This window comes from Perognathus longimembris, chromosome 4 (genome assembly GCF_023159225.1).
Source record: "Perognathus longimembris pacificus isolate PPM17 chromosome 4, ASM2315922v1, whole genome shotgun sequence".
Lineage (NCBI taxonomy): Eukaryota > Metazoa > Chordata > Mammalia > Rodentia > Heteromyidae > Perognathus > Perognathus longimembris.
In genome coordinates, this window is record NC_063164.1 from 28,087,838 (window position 1) to 28,105,869 (window position 18,032).

The window sequence follows — 18,032 nt, forward strand, 5'->3', positions numbered from 1 at the left end:
AGATAAAAAAATAAATAAATAAAAGAAAACCCAACTGGATATTCTAAAGAGAATTACAGAACTTAAATTGCTAAATGCTATTTTTTTACTTAAATTCGCACTTACCGAGACTCACTTTATGCCATTTCATTAAAGCATCATTACAGCACTGCACATTCCTGTGCTCCCTTTACCACTCTGATCTTACTCACTAGGGCTGATCCTGAAATAGAGTACCTCAGGTCCCCAGACAAGCCTCTCATCCCCAAGACCAGGAGCTGCATTCGTGCCCAGAATCCCACCAACCATCATATGCCTACAAGCCTTGCGCTGGGGAGGCTGAGACTGAAATATTGGGATTCAAGGTTAGTCTGGGAAACATAGCATGACCTTATCAAAAAGAAATAATTAACCAATAAATAAACTAACAAACCAAAAAAATAATATCCTGAAGACTTGAAACTGAGTTGTGTAGTTCAGTGATAAAGTGCTTGCCTAGCATCTACAAGACCCCAGTTTGATCCCTAGCACCAAAATACAAACTTACCTCACTCTACCTTTCCATTCCTCTTTGGGTGTACCCCACTAGTGAAGCTAACTGTTCATGAACCCACCTCTGCCTACATCTTCCTGTTTAGGCTCCAGCCATATTGCCATTGTTTCATTTCCCCAAATCTCCATACTCCCATCCTGAAGCCTTCACACTTGCCGTTTCCTCTGCTTACAACACTCTTCACTCTTGTCACCTAGCCAACTTCTAATCCATTTTTAAACTAGCAAGGCCTAAGTGTCTTGTTTTTCAGTTAAGTCAGCTTCTCTGGGTTTCCAGTAACATCATAGTTCCCTATTGTGGGCATAATAACACAATTATTTGTTGATTAGCTGTAATTTCTTCTCTATATTAAGCTTGTTTGAGTCGGGTGCTGGTAGCTCATGTCTGTAATCCTAGGTACTCAGGAGGCTGAGATCTGAGGATCATGGTTCAAAGCCAGCCCAAGCAGGAAAGTCTGTGAGACGCTTATCTCCAATTAACCACCAGAAAACCGGAAGTGGTGCTGTGGCTCAAGTAGGAGCCAAAGAGCTCAGGGACAGCCACCAGGCCTAGAGTTCAAGCCCCACAACCAATAAATTTTTTTTTTAATTTTTTTAATTTTTTTTTTTTTTTTTTTTTTTTGGTCAGTCCTGGGGCTTGGACTCAGGGCCTGAGCACCGTCCCTAGCTTCTTTTTGCTCAAGGCTAGCACTCTGCCACTTGAGCCACAGCGCCACTTCTGGCCATTTTCTGTATATGTGGTGCTGGGGAATCGAACCCAGGGCCTCATGTATATGAGGCAGGCACTCTTGCCACTAGGCCATATCCCCAGCCCCCCCACAACCAATAAAAACAACCAAAAAAAGCTCACCTAAAATTAGAACTCAGGTCTTTTCACTCATATACTAGCTTCCTTAAATTCTAGTAAGGATGACTTTGAACAGCACAGCAGCTGCTTTTGATATTTCCTATTTGTCAATTAAAATATGCCATGAAGAAGAGGGGAGGGGAATAGAACCAAAGAAGTTCTGTAGTCAGTGAGTATTATAAATTACAACTTCCTACTTTTCTACCATTCAAGTTTTTCTACAGGATTCAATTCAAATATCACAAGGCCCCTTTCTAGTTCTCAAATGCAAAATTTGGTCTCCCTCCCCACTTTGTTCCTTGACATCATGCAGCTAGACACAAGTTTTTACTACACCAATAGCTTCTTTAATCTTTTTCAGAGACTGGTCTACAGATTAAAATACATGTTAAATGAACAAAGGCATTGAGTAGGACAAGGTAGCTTACCTATAAGATTTGGTCTGTCTTTTTAAGACTTTAGTTATCAGGGACCCTGGCAACTCACTTCTGAAATCTCCCTACTCAACTCAAGAGGCTCTGATCTGATGGTCATGGTGTGAAGCCATCTCAAGCAGACAAATCCAAGAGACTCCAATCCCAGTTTAACCAGCAAAAATGCAAAAGTGAAGCTGTGACTCAGACAATAGGAAAAACTTTAGGGACAGCACCCAGGTCGTGAGTTCAAGCCCTAGTACCAACATGTGTATGTGTGCATGCATACACACAGGACTTTAGTTATATGTGTGGCAGTAATAAGTAAGAGGTTCAAATACTGATTCCTATAAAGTATATCTGGAAGATACCCCAAGGAACTGATCTCCAAAAAACAGATGTGGGAAGGGAATAGTATGAAGATATTCTTTTTTATAAGTGTTCTTTATGTTACTTGAAGTTTCAAAGGAAATGTTAATGTGTTAGTTTTAGGAGAAATTTTAAAGAAATTATCTTAAGAGCTGGATGCTGGTGGCTTATGCCTGTAATCCTACCTATTCAGGAGGCTGAGATCTGAGAATCAAGGCTCAAAGCCATCCCAGGCAGAAAAGTCTTTGAGACTCTCCTCTCCAATTAACCACCAAAAAAAGAAAAATATTTAAAAGCTGGAAGTGAAGCTGTGACTCAAGTGATAGAGCAGTAGCCTTGAGCAAAATAACTCAGGGAAAGGGCCCAGACCCTGAGCTCAAGCTTCAGGAAGGGCACCAAAAAAAAGAAGAAAAAAAAACAAGAAATTATCTTAGAAAAGTTATTTTGGTGAACATTAAAGTCTAAAATTAAGATTTACAAATGATCATTGCAGCCACATATAAATGTCAATATCTAAATACTTTTGCACTTTGTTTAGAATGATAGTATTAAGAAAACCTTGTTGAACTTTGATAAGCAAGTACAGTGTTTGGTTTGTTTTGAACTCAGGGCAGGGCACTGATCTTGAGCTTTTTTGCTCAAAGCTAGCACTCTACCACTTGGGCCACAGTGGACCATATGGCCACTTTTTGGTGGTTAATTGGAGATAAGAGTCTCATGAACATTCCTGCCTTGACTGTCTTCAAATCTCCATCCTCAGATTCCAGACCCTGAAGTAACTAGGATTACAGACATGAGCCATAAGTGCCAGGCTAGTAGTGTTCTTTTAATTGCTCTACAACCCAGCAGATTCCAAACCTTGAAAAAAAGGGTAACAGCAAATATTTACTGGGAAAAATAATAAGTTCAAGGTGGATCCAGAAATAGATCCTACAAGAATGGCAGAATGGTGAAAAGTATAAAGTATTATTCTATGACTTTGCATCTGCTTCAAAGTATCCATAATAAAATGTTTTTAAAAATTGGTTTACTGGGGCTGGGGATATGGCCTAGTGGCAAGAGTGCTTGCCTCGTATACATGAGGCCCTGGGTTCAATTCCCCAGCACCACATATACAGAAGATGGCCAGAAGTGGCGCTGTGGTTCAAGTGGCGGAGTGCTAGCCTTGAGCAAAGAGAAGCCAGGGACAGTGCTCAGGCCCTGAGTCCACACCCCAGGATTGGCCAAAAAAAAAAAAAAAAAAAAATTGGTTTATTGGAAATGGAAGGACTTGGAAAAAATTATATTAAGTGAAGTGAGCCAGACCCAAAGAAACATGGACTTTATGGTCTCCCTCATAGGGAATAATTAGCACAGTTTTAGGCTAGTCATAGCAGAGGATCACAAGAGCCTAATAGCTATGCCTTTATGAATGCATAAGATGATGCTAAGTGAAATGAACTCCATGTTATGGAAACAACTGTTATATCACTGTTGTAATTACTTTCAACATGCCATGTGAAACCGTAGCTTCTATTGTTGATGATGCTCTTGTATCCCCCTCCTGTGGTTGTACCTGCACTATCACTGTATCTTATCTGAGTACATTGGAAACTGTATATACTGGTATTAGAACTAGGGAAGTGAAAGGGAATATCAAAATTGAGAGACAAAGGATAAAAAGACAAACGACTACAAAAGCAATACTTGCAAAACTGTTTGGTGTAAACCAACTGAACAACTCACGGGGGGAGAGGGAGAGTGGAGGGGGAGGGGGGAATGAGAGAGGAGGTAACAAACAGTACAAGAAATGTACCCAAGGCCTAACGTATGAAACTGTAATCTCTCTGTACATCACTTTGACAATAAATAAGAGGAAAAAAAAATGGTTTACCAAATACAGCCAACAGTGCCATTGCATTATTTTTTGTAGGTTTTTTTCCTAAGCAGACCTAGATTTCTAAAAGGTCAATGTAAAGCTATAACCTTTCTAAGTAACAACATGTTTGCAATAACAGGAAAATTTTAATGAACAAAAGCATTGTATATACACACAAATGTATAGTTAATCAAACAGCAGATATTAAATAGTGAGGATCAGAGCGTGTTAAAATTTATTATGTTAAATTTGTTGATTTCAGTTACAAATTTTAAGTATTTAAAATTCAGTTTGAAAATGAAATTCAAATCAAACGTTTATCCTACCCCTGAAGCAAGGGTACTTTAAAATTATTCTACTAAGAATCTGATAAAATAAAAGTAAGGAAACACATTTTATTTATCTTTCCCTCCATTTCTAAGCAATAGTTTGATGAATAAATATTGTTCACTAAAGCTGTGGAAAATTTAATTTCTAGCCCAAATATTACTATTACTACTACTCTTCTCCTTATCCTTTGTCATAGGGCTTGAACCCATAGCCTAGGTGCTGTCCCTGATCTCTTTTTGCTCAAGGCTTGTGCTCTACTACTTTGAGCTACAGCTCCATTTCCAGTTTCTTAGTGGTTAATTGGAGATAAAGAGTCTCACAGACTCTCCTGCCGGGGCTGGCTTTGCACTGTGATCCTCACATCTCAGCCTCCTGAGTAGCTAGAATTACTTCGTGAGCCAACAGCACCTGGCCCAAATATCCTTTTTTAGAAATTCCATCCATGTTTCTGAGCACACAAAGTCAATCCTCATAATATACAGTCGAATGCAGGAAAATTTATAATAGAAAATAAAAAATCCAACATTATAAGTATATATGGAAAAGTCACAATGAAACCTGCCTTATAAACTAGTGTATGGCAATTAACAATAGTAAAAAAAAAAAAAAAAAAAGGAAAGAAAAATGCAGTTTTCCATCTTTCATTTTTCTATGTTTAAAGCAATACACATTACTTTATAAAATAGGATCGCTTTATGGAGATAAGTTTGCAACCTAGTATTTTCCCTTGAGCATGTGTCAGGGACATCGTTTCACTAAGATTTCAACGAGATTCTATTGCATTCCTTTCAAAGGAACTGAAAATGCTCTATCATTTGGCACTACCAGAATTCAATCAGTTTCCTACTCTTATTTAGGTTACTTTCATTCTTTGATATTGCACAGAATGGTATATAAGATTATGAATATGTTAATTTTTTGTTTTTTGTGGTTTGTTTTGATAGTCTCTCATTATGTAACCCAAGCTAGCCTGGAACTTCTAATGCCCAAGCTCCAGCTTCCCAAATGCTGGGATTATAGGTATATACCACCCCACAGCCAGATTTAAATGTGAATATTGTAAAAAAAACAAACAAAAAAAACTTACATACACACAGAAACCAAATATTGTTTGAGGCTGAGGTTATTGCTCAGTGGCAAAGAGCTTGCCTAACATATTTGAAGCCCTGAGTCCTATCCTCAGAAAACAAAAACAAAAAACTGACTTTTTAAAAAATAGATATTTGCTTTGTTTTAATTGCCCCTCCTAAGCCCTCAAAATAATTGCTGAACCTCTGAAAATGATTAGTGGTTTGTTTTTTCCCTTCAGGGCATAATAGTGGAGCCTTCTTTCCTTCCCATCTGTCTGAACTGGGTATGTTCTAGTCCTGCACAGCTGTCCGCCTAGGATTTCCCTTTACTTCTTGGCTGTGCCTGTATCCTGTGTTCCTCAACCCAGAGTCCTCTTTTCATTACTGTTGTTTACTTGCTTATTGGCTCCTTTGTTCTGGAATGGCCTCCTAAGAAAGGATCAGTAGAAGGTAAAAGTTTTGAGACATTAAATTCTTGAAAAGTCTTTGCTCCATCCTATTAACTTTGATTGATGTTTTGACTTGGAAATCACGTATTTCTCAGGAACTTGAAGGCACTGGTTCCACTGCCATACCTCATTCAGTGTTGCTATTGGTCCATCCAATGCCATTTCCATTTCTAACCTTTCATACATGATCCTTCCTTCCTTCCTTCCTTCCTTCCTTCCTTCCTTCCTTCCTTCTTTTTCTTTCTTTCTTTCTTTCTCTTTCTCTTTCTTCTCTTTTCTTTCTTTCTTCCTTCCTTCCTCCCTCCCTCCCTCCCTTTCTTTCTTTCTTTCTTTCTTTCTTTCTTTCTTTCTTTCTTTCTTTCTTTCTTTCTTTCTTTCTTCCTTTCTTTCTTTCTTTCTCCAGTCCTGGGGTTTGAACTCAGGGCTTGGGCACTATCCTTGAGCTGCTTTTGTTCAAGGCTAGCACGCTATCACTTAAGCCACTTCTGGCCTTTTCCTTTTATGTAGTATGGAGGAATTGAATCCAGGGCTTTAGGCATGCTAGGCAAGCACTCTACCATTAATCCACATTCCCAGTCCTCATACATGATTTTTCCTTCCCTCTCTGGAAGCTTTTTTCCATTGCATCTTTTGTCAGTTGAAAGTTTTCTGACATTTCATTATGCAATACCTGATGTATGGCTTTTTCTTTCCTTTTTTGCACAACTAGGGTTCAAACTCAGGGTCTTTTGCTTGTTAAGCAGGTACTTTATCATTTGAGTCATACTCCCAAAATTTTTATTTTTAAATTTTCATTTCCAGGGATGGATACCAGATGTTTTTCTGATGGGAAAATGTTATTGTATTCTTTTGATAATTTATTTCCTGTCACATACTGACCCTTCCCTGCCAGGAGAATAACTTTTGTGAACTACAGCCTCTATCATCCTTCGTAGGCAGCTAGTTTCTTCATAGGGATTCCCTTTCCTCCTTGCTGTGTCTCTGCTGGAGCTATATCTCCAGGTACTATATTACTTCTCACTGGGCGGCTCTAGCTCTAGCTGCAGCTCTGGCTCTAGCTGTAGTTCTTAAAGGACTCCATTTATACAACCTCTTCCCTTGCCCTTTCACCCTGGGAGTGCTAAATAGCATCAACACTTCCTTGTATTTGTTCCCTTAATCCCGTGTGCTCACAACTCTGTAAGAAGTACCTTATGTACCCATGTAAGGTGCATAAAGTTCCCTATTATGACTCTGACTGATATAATCTGTTTCTCTCTAGTATCCCCATTTCCTTTCCTTATATCTCCATTTTTCAAGAAGTGCTAGACTTCCAGAATTAGTTCTCTTTGTCTACAGTTCCCATGTACACATCATCTCTTAAACCTACTTACTGAGAAATTTCATTGTCTTCATCTTCTAAACATTCTATGAATTTTTTTATTTCAGCAATTATATTTTTCATTTCCATCAGTGCCCTTGATTCATCAATTATTTCTTTCTTCCATTTTTTATTGTGGAAAACTATATGCATATACACACATATTGTTTATTGTCTTAATCAATTTTAAGTCTACAATTCAATGGTATTAAATACATTCATAGGATGATGGCTCATGCCTGTAATCCTAGCTACTCAGGAAGTTGAGATCTGAGGACTGCAGTTCAAAGCCAGACCAGGCAAAGAAAGTCCGTGAGACTCTTATCTCTAATTAATCACCGGAAACCCCAAAGTGGTGATGTGGCTCAAAGTGGTAAAGCACTACTATCCTTGAGCAAAAAAGCTCAGGGATAGAACCCAGGCCCTGAATTCATGACAGACAACAATGACAAAAGTCATTGTGCAACTATCTCCTGAACTCTTCATTTTGCAACACTGAAAATCTGTATCCATTAAGTAATAACTTCATTTTTTTTTAAACCTCACTTCAGGTCCTGGCAACTACCATTGTATTGTTTCTATGATTTTGACTACTCTAAGACTCTCATATCATTGCAATCATATAGTATTTGTCCAATGCTTATTCTTTTTACTATAGCATCCCATTGTTCCTTTCCCTCGTCCCTTCTTTTCTGTTTTTCCTGGCAGCTCAGACTGGTCTGGAACTGACCTCATCATTTAGCCCAGGCTGACCTTGAGTTTGTGATCCTCCTGCCTCAGTCTCCCAAGTGTTGAGAATACACTGCACATCCGGCTTCCATTGTTATTTGTTCATGTATGATAAAGATGATTTCTCTTTCTGTATTGTCCCTGTTTTCCTCAAATTCTTTTTTTTTTTTTTTTTGCCAGTCCTGGGCCTTGAACTCAGGGCCTGAGCACTGTCCCTGGCTTCCTTTTTTTTTTTTGGCCAGTCCTAGGCTGTGAACTCAGGGTCTGAGCACTGTCCCTGGCTTTTTTGCTCAAGGCTAGCACTCTGCCACTTGAGACACAGCGCCACTTCTGGCCATTTTCTGCATATGTGGTGCTGAGGAATCGAACCCAGGGCCTCATGTATATGAGGCAAGCACTCTTGCCACTAGGCCATATCCCCAGCCCCGCTGGCTTCCTTTTTTGTTCAAGGCTAGCACTCTGCCACTTGAGCCACAGCGCCACTTCTGGTCGTTTTCTATGTATGTGGTGCTGGGGACTCGAACCCAGGGCTTCATGTATAAGAGACAAGCTCTCTTGCCACTAGGCCATATTCCTAGCCCCCTCAAATTCTTTTTTCTTTTTTCTTTTTTGCCAGTCCTGGGCCTGGACTCGGGGCCTGAGCACTGTCCCTGGCTTCTTTTTGTACAAGGCTAGCACTCTACCACTTAAGCCACAGAGTCACTTATGGCTTTTTCTTTTTATGTGGTGCTGAGGAATCGAACCTGGGGCTTCATGCATGCAAGGCAAGCACTCTACCGCTAAACCATATTCCCAGCCCCCTCAAATTCTTTTCTTTTGATGTCTGATACCATGATGGAGACATTGTTCAAATGTCAACTAATTCTCACATAATAGTTGATGATCAGCTTAATACTCAAGTGAGACGCGCTCTGGTGGCTTCACTTTGGAATCATCAAGTAAGGGCCACCAGCTGTACTGTAGGCTTTCTGTGTGTGTGTGTGTGTGTGTGTGTGTGTGTGTGTGTGTGTGTGTGTGTGTGCACGCATGTGCATGCATCCAACTGCAAACATTAGGCTCAAGTGCCTCAGGCTCATCTTATACTTTAATTTAATGGAAATATTTTTGTGAAAAGAGTTTGTGAAATTCCTTGTAGTTTCCAAGGGTATGTATTTTAAAATCTGGTAGATTCCAATGTAATTTTGGAAAGAAATATCCAAAGAAAAAGTTTGTCATTAAAAAGAACCAAGGGGAAATGGGAGAAAATGAGGGAGAGGGTAACACTATTCAAAAAGAAATGCTTACTTAGGTAACTGTAACCCCTCTGGACATCACCTTTACAATGAAAACAAATAAACAAACAAAAGAACCAAGCAATGTCAGGTGCTGGTGGCTCATGCCTGTAATCCTAACTGCTCAGGAGGCTGAGATCTAAGGATCACTGTTTGAAACCAGCCAAAACAGGTAAGTCTGTGAGACTCTTATCTCCAATTAAGCACCAGAAAAAGCTGGGAGTGGAGCTGTGGCTCAAGTGGTAGAACACTAGCCTACCTACAGAAGCTCAGGGATAATGTCTAGGCCCTGAGTTCAAGCTCCGGAACCAGCACAAAAAGAAAAACCAAGTAAACATGAGGGTTTTTTTGTTGTTGGTAGTGGTAGTGGTGTTTGATTTGTTTTGTTTGATCTTTTTAGAGGGATGTAAGTGGTAGATATAGAAATGGAGGGAAGAAGGGTAATCACATACAGTCATGGTATTCAGTATATACTAGGTGGAAAATAAACTATGCAATTTGTGAGCAGAGATAGGACAGGGAGGGATCTGGGAGAAAGTGAAGGATGAAGTGATACTGTCCAAAAAGAACTGTACTAGTTATTTGGCTGATTAAATGGTAGCCCCTCTGCACAACATCTTGATAATAACAATACATCATATTAAAAAAATAAATGAAATAATTAAATAAGCTGGGTACTGTTTGCTCATGCTTGTAATCCTAGCTACTCAGGAGACTGAGAGCTCAGGATCAGGATCTGAAGCCAGCAGATGCAGGAAAGTCTGTGAGGCTCTTGTCTCCAATTAAACACACAAGCAAAACAACAACAAAGGGCTGGGGATATGGCCTAGTGGCAAGAGTGCCTGCCTCATATACATGAGGCCCTGGGTTCGATTCCCCAGCACCACATATATGGAAAAACGGCCAGCAGGGGCGCTGTGGCTCAGGTGGCAGAGTGCTATCCTTGAGCGGGAAGAAGCCAGGGACAGTGCTCAGGCCCTGAGTCCAAGGCCCAGGACTGGCCAAAAAAAAAAAAAAAAAAAAATGAAGCACAGCCCTAGAACCAGCACACACACACACACACACACACACACACACACACACACACACACACACACACACATAAGCTTTAAATGTCAGCAGAATTTAATGAAGTACTTTCCTTATGAAATTAGTGCTCTAAGAAGCAAAATAGACTAAGATAAATTCTACTTTTCTCTGGATCCTACTTAGCTTCAGAATTAGTGCTAACACTAAATTTTTCATCTTTCTAGAAAGCAAAATTACATTCTCTAAAGAAGCCATTTGATTCACGTAGCAGTAGAGGCAGAACATGAAAATTTACAAAGAGGTGCTTAGTCTTACTTACCTATGAGAACCTAAGGGGAGATAGCAGCTAAAAAGCAGTTGCTTGAACCACAGGATCTTTGGCAACTGCTATCTGAGTTTATGACTTAGCCGTTTACCTATTGGAGATGTAACCTCAGGGCATTTACAAGAATAGTTAGGGTGAGAAACTATTCAGTCACACTGGTAGGAGAGGCACGCCACAAAGCATGAAGACAAGTAACTTCTAGAGAACCTCAGTATATCCAGGCCATAACTAATCTGTAGGAGCTAGCTACTCGAAGCAGGTGTTGCCTTTTTCACTATATAGAAGACAATGTGAAACTCTTCATAAACTCCACCCTAGAGAGGCCAAGCCTCTGCCAGAAATAAATGTCCTTTCCAAAATGATTGTAAGGAAGTTTTAAAGTTTTCTGTCCCCGTGGCAACAACATGATGGAGATAGTTGAAGAGTGGTCTATGAAATATCCCTTGTCCTTTCCAGCACTGAAACAGCCAGTCAACATGAGCTCACAGATAATATTCCTTGCAATCACTTTACCATTGCTGAACAGGAACCGAGAAGCAGGAGAAAGAAAGAAATGTCTGAACCACATTGCACCTCATTCACTCCTCTCTTATCCTTTTACCCTGTATATGCCGTTGAATTTTGCTTAATGAAAAGCAATTAAATTTGATATATTGGCAAGTTGACAATCCAAAGACTGGTTCTTAGTCTACTGTTTGAGCTTCTGTTGAGTACCAGACACTGTGTCCTTTACAGATACCCTACCACTGCCAATAAATATTTGTGAGCAAATGACTTTAAGGTCACTAATGTCACTAATGATTAATACTCTCTTCTTGATATTACTTTCCATTCCAGAACACAACAGGAATGCAAAGAACAAAGTGCCAATTCACTATTTCCTGTTGCACACAGTGGGGTATAGCTTAACCCCCATTTATGCTCAAAACATTAACTGAGCCAGGGTACCCAGTAGGATGATTTAGGCAGTTAACAAGTGAGTGAATGTAACCACTTGCCCCTCCCATGACTCCTCTTATGTGTTGAAAGCATGTTCAGACTTGGAATTTTCAAAACTCAAATGAAACACTTTGTTTGACTGAGTTCCTAAGTAGTTATTACACATGGGTCCAAGAACACCCCTATTGATGATCTCTCTAGGGAAAAACAAGAATTAGTGGACTTGAAGTCCTCTTAACTTTACCTAGAAATGATAACTATCACATACTAGGCTATTAGTTTTTTTTTAATGTTGGTCTGTCTGTCTATCTATCTGATAACAAGATCTATCTATCTATCTATCTATCTATCTGTCTGTCTGTCTGTCTGTCTGTCTGTCTTTCTATCTATCTATCTATCTATCTGATAGCAAGATCCAAACTCAGGGCCTTCTGCTTGCTTAACTGGCCAACTACCACTTGAGCCAAACCTTGAGCCTGGACTGTCTTTGAACCTCAATTCTCCAGATCTCACACTTCTGCATAGCTAGGATTATAGGTGTTAGCTACTGCTGTCTAGCTTGTTTATTTGTTTGTTTATTATTTACTTATTAATGGTACTGGAGAATTTAGCTTACTAAATCCTTACACAGGCTATGCAAGTGCTCTACCACTTGAGCCACATTCCTAGCGTGTGTGTGTGTGTGTGTGTGTGTGTGTGTGTGTGTGTGTGTACATATCTCCTGCAAAAGAGTCACACTAACTTGCTAGGGCTGGCCTCTAACATCTAATTCTCCTACCTCTAGTTCTTTAGTAGAGAAGCCTATTTTCACTTTTTCTTTCCTTGTTTGTTTTTTATTTTTCCCAATATGGGAGTTTGAACTGAGGTCTTCAAACTTACTCAGCTTGCTTGCTTGGCTAGCACTGTACCACTTGAGCCATGCCTCTAGCACAGCTTTTTGCTGGTTATTTTGGAGATGGAGTCTAATAGATTTTGCCTTGACCACTTTGTGGTTTCAAACTGTGATACTCTGAATCTCAGCCTGCTAATTAACTAGAATTGCATTAGCCACTAGTTTTTTTTTTTTTTAGTTTAGTTTTTTTTTTTTTGGCCAGTCCTGGGGCTTGAACTCAGGGCCTGAGCACTGTCTCTGGCTTCCTTTTGCTCAAAGCTAGCACTCTGCCACTTGAGCCACAGCGCCACTTCTGGCCGCTTTCTGTATATGTGGTGCTGGGGAATCGAACCCAGGGCCTCATGTATACAAGGCAAGCACTCTTGCCACTAGGCCATATCCCCAGCCCTCTTTTTAGGTCTTTAGCCCAGTTGTTGAGGGGACTGTTGGTTCTTTGAGGATGGCAAAGTAGCAGGATATAAAATAAACCCTCAAAAAATCAATGGCTTTTCTATATGCCAACTATCCGAAGACTGAGGTTGAAATCAGGAAAGCAATTCCTTTTGCAATAGTCTCAAAAAGCATAAAATACCTAGAAATAACCTTAACCAAAGAAGTGAAAGACCTATATCATGAGAACTTTAAAACCATGAAAAAGGAAATTAAGGCAGAACTAAGGAAATGGTAAAACCTCCCATGCTCCTGGATTGGGAGGATTAATATAATCAAAATGGCAATATTGCCAAAGGCTATCTACAAATTCAACACAATACCCATTAATATCCCAACACCATTTTTAATGAAATAGAGGAAGCAATCCAGAAATTCATATGGAATAGTAAAAGATCTGGAATAACAAAACAATCCTAAGTGAAAAGAACAGTGCTGGAGGAATTACAATACCAAACTTCAAGTTGTATCACAAAGCTATAGTAATAAAAACAGCTTGGTATTGGCACAGGAACAGGCCTGAAGACCAATGGAACAGAACTGAAGACCCAGAAATGAACCTGCAGACCTATTCCTACTTAATCTCTGATAAAGGAGCTAAAAACAAATAGGATGGAAGAAAGACAGCCTCTTTAACAAATGGTGCTAGCAAAATTGGTTCAATACCTGCAACAAATTAAAACTAGATCCTTACATATCACCCTGCACCAAAATCAATTCCAAATGGTCCAAAACCTCGAAGTAAAATCAGATACCCCGAAAACACTACAAGAAGGAATAGGAGAAACACTTGGGCTCCTTGGCACAGTACAAAACTCCCTTAATAAAGACTCAGAAATGCAACAAATCAAAGAAAGGTTGGACAAATGGGACTGCATCAAACTGCAGAGCTTCTGCAGGGCAAAGGACATAGCTCGCAAGATAAACAGAAAGCCCACAGACCTGGGAGAAGATCTTTACTGGCCATACAACGGACAAAGGGCTCATATCTAAAAATATGCAGAACTAAAAAAATTAAATTCCTCCAAAACAAAGCCTCAAAGAACCAACAGTCCCCTCAATAAGTGGGCTAATTTCTTTCCTTTTTTCTTTCTTTCTTCCTTCTTCCCTCCCTCCCCCCCTCTCTTTTTCTTTGTTTTTTTTTTTTTTTTTTGGCCAATCTTGGGGCTTGGGACTCAGGGCCTGAGCACTGTCCCTGGCTTCTTTTTTTTTTTTTTTTTTTGGCCAGTCCTGGGCCTTGGACTCAGGGCCTGAGCACTGTCCCTGGCTTCTTCCCGCTCAAGGCTAGCACTCTGCCACTTGAGCCACAGCGCCGCTTCTGGCCGTTTTCTGTATATGTGGTGCTGGGGAATCGAACCTAGGGCCTCGTGTATCCGAGGCAGGCACTCTTGCCACTAGGCTATATCCCCAGCCCCCCTGGCTTCTTTTTGGTCAAGGCTAGCACTCTACCTCTTGAGCCACAGCTTCACTACCAGCTTTTTCTGTTTATGTGGTGCTGAGGAATTGAACCCAGAGCTTCATGCATGCCAAGCAAGCACTCTACTGCTAAGTCACATTCCCAGCCCCCCTTAGTATAATTTGTGTAACTCAAAAGTACAAGATTTTTGGATTATAATTTCTCCTTCTTATTCTGGAAATTTTAGTACTATCCTATAAGAACTCCATTTCTAAGACATAGGATGAAAGCAATTATTTGTAGTTAACATCTACTAAACACTCAGAGGTACTTGGCTAAGCACCACACACACCATGCTACATTTCCATCCTAAACCAACCCTACACCAAGTTACCATTATCACCACTTTCATGGATGAGAAAGAAAAGTGGGATTTTAAGTGGATTATCCAGGAGTGGATAGCAAATGCCAGAGACAGGATGAACTTTCAGGGAGTCTGAATGTAGGAGTCACACTCCTAATACTGTGCTTGGGTTGTTTCCTTCCTTGCTCCTTGGATTCTGAGAGGCAATCTAGCAGAGTATCTAGGTGCCTTTGGAGCCTGAGTGTCTGAGTCCAAGATCAGTCCAGATGCATGAGAAAGAAAGAAGGTTATTGAACTTCTCCCTCCCATGGTTCTGTTGAGCTTAGACTCATTAATTTCAGCAACAAGTTCTTGGTCCTATGACTGTCAGACAGGACCAAGCATTCAGTGAATGTTGCCTGTTATTATTGCCAAGCTTTGGAGCCCTGCTCACTGATCTATCTCCATTTTCTTCCCACAATCATAGCCCTGACCTGCATTCCGCCACTGACTTTTCCATATTAGTTTATACTTAGCAGGAAGATGAGTCTTCCTCAGATAATTTCATTTTCAAGCTCATGAACCACCAGTAAGGGCTGGGAATGTGGCCTAGTGGCAAGAGTGCTTGCCTCATATACATGAAGCCCTGGGTTCAATTCCTCAGCACCACATATATAGAAAATGGACAGAAGTGGCACTGTGGCTCAAGTGGTAGAGTGCTAGCCTTGAACAAAAAGAAGCCAGGGATAGTGCTCAGGCCCTGAGTCCAAGGCCCAGGACTGGCAGAAAGAAAGAAAGAAAGAAAGAAAGAAAGAAAAGAAAGAAAGAAAGAAAGAAAGAAAGAAAGAAAGAAAGAAAGAAAGAAAGAAGAAAGAAAGAAAGAAAGAAAGAAGAAAGAAAGAAAGAAAGAAAGAAGGAAGGAAGGAAGGAAGGAAGGAAGGAAGGAAGGAAGGAAGGAAGGAAGGAAGGAAAAAAAGAACCTCCAGTATACTCAGGAGGCTGAGATCTGAGGATCTTGATACAAAGCCAGCCAGGGCAGAAAAGTCTGTGACGCTCTTATCTCCAATTAACCACCAGAAAACCGGAAGTGGCACTGTGGCTCAAATAGTAGAGCACTACTCTTGAGCTGAAGAGCTCAGGAACAGCACCCAGGCCCAGAGTTCAAGCCCCATGAGCAACAACAACAACAACAAAAAACCCTCCAGTGGTTCTCTATCACTAATTTTATCAGATCCAGATTCCTCAGCCTGTATTCAAGTGTGTTTCTACACATTTCCTCCTCATGCCCTTTTAACATGCTTACCTTGTAATCTTTAGTATATATCTTTTATTTCTATAGACTACGTCATCATTTTCTTAGGTCATCTTCTAAAAATTGCCCCTGGGGTATGGCATGGTAGCTCACACATGTAATCCCAGCTCCTCAGAAAGTATAGATCAGAAAAATCATGTTTCTATGCAATTCCAGGCAAAAAATTTGTGAGACTCCCATGTCAATCAATAAACTGGATTTGGTTCATGGCTATAATCCCAGATATGTAAAGCCATAGATAGGAAGATGGAAATTTGAGATCCTATCTGAAAAATAATGAGAGCAAATTGGCTGGGTGTGCCTCATATAGTAGTGCTTGCCTAACAAATATGAGGCCCTGAGTTCAAACCCCAGTACTGGGCTGGTAGAGTACTTTCCTAGCAGAAGCCAGGCCATGAGTTCCAAACCCAGTACTGTAAGGTCCTCTCCCTGAGGGCTACATGCAGATGCCCCCACCCATTAAGTCTCCACCCAGTTACCTGGGTAACCAGCAGACCTGGAGGCAGTTACCTCCCCTTTCCCTGAAGTCACATCCTGGCCACACCTCCCCATCCCTGCCCTACATAAGGCATCCCTCTCTTGCCTACCTCATGCACCTTGAACTTGGGAGCAGGTCAGTAGAATAAACTTTTCTCTCCTGCCTGAAGACTGCGTGGCGTTCTCTTTTACCGGATACCTACTTTAAAAAAACCTAACAAGTACCACATTAAAAACAAACAAACAAACAAAAAAAGTAACAGTGCTAGTGGCTCACGGTTATAATCCTAGCTACTCAGGAGGCTGAGATCTAAGGATAGAGGTTCCAAGCTGGCCCAAGCAGAAAAATCCCAGTGAGACTCTTACCTGCAATTAACCACTCCCAAACCAGAAGTGGAGCTGTGGCTTTATTGGTACAGCACTAGCCTTGAGCACAAAGAGGCTCTGGGACAGCACCCAGGCCCTGAGTTCAACCAACAAAATAAAATAGTCTACATTCATATATTCAATTAAATTTACAGGACAATTTGTTGGACTGCTCTTCCAAAATATCCTGTTAAATTAAATCTAACCAAGTTGATCATGCCTATTAACCTAATACACTCTTGTACATATCTGTAAGCACTTTATATTATGTTAAATTATACTTGTACTTTTTTTCCCCCCAGTCCTGGGGCTTGGACTCAGGGGCTGAGCACTGTTCCTGGCTTCTTTTTGCTCAAGGCTAGCACTCTGCCACTTGAGCCACAGCGCCATTTCTGGCCCTTTTCTGTATATGTGGTGCTGGGGTATGGAACCCAGGGCTTCATGTATATGAGGCAAGCACTCTTTGCCACTAGGCCATATCCCCAGCCTCCCTTCTTCTTCTTCTTTCTTCTTCTTCTTCTTCTTCTTCTTCTTTTTTTTAAGTTTACGTAGAACCTGTGGTTCTGTTTTCAACCTTTCTATCATGCTTAAGACAAGTTCTTCATAAATACTGATTAAGTAACTCATGGTATAAAATTATCAATGCCGGAGAAAAGGGCTTGTTAGAGTCAAAGTAATGGGATGCTGAGCCTGTGTTCCTTTAAGTCCTGGGTAACAAGTAACAATGTGTCCTTCAGCTTTATCAGGGTAATTTTCAGAATAAAGCAGGCATCCTTTCAACAGGAGCCAGAAAGCTGATTTCTTGATTCTCCATTCCTATGTGTGTAGACATGCACAACAGAAGAAGACAAAGGACAGGCTGCCATGACATGTCTAAGGGACTTTGCTGAGACAGTGCAAAGCCAGAGTGGGGAGAGGAGTCAGGTTGCAGCTAACTCCTCATCATGGGCATTGCAGTTAGAAACCTGGCAGCCATCCCTCCCTCTATTTAGAGTGCATGTTTCCTTTTCCAGACATCTCCCTAGTTCCCCCAATTCTAAGGAGATGAATTCTATGACTTCTCTCTCAATTCCACAAGAAGCAAAAGAGGGTCAGATCCATGGTTACCATGTATCTTTGCAAGAATGACAGATAGAAGGGAAGAGATCTAGAGATTTTCAAAGGAACACTGGAAAAGGGACCCAAAGGAACTGAGTCATAGATTACTTTTAACCACTATACCAATTACTTCTTTGGTAGAATGACAAATGTAAAACAATAATTGAACCCACTGCAATAAAAACTGAATCATTCCAGT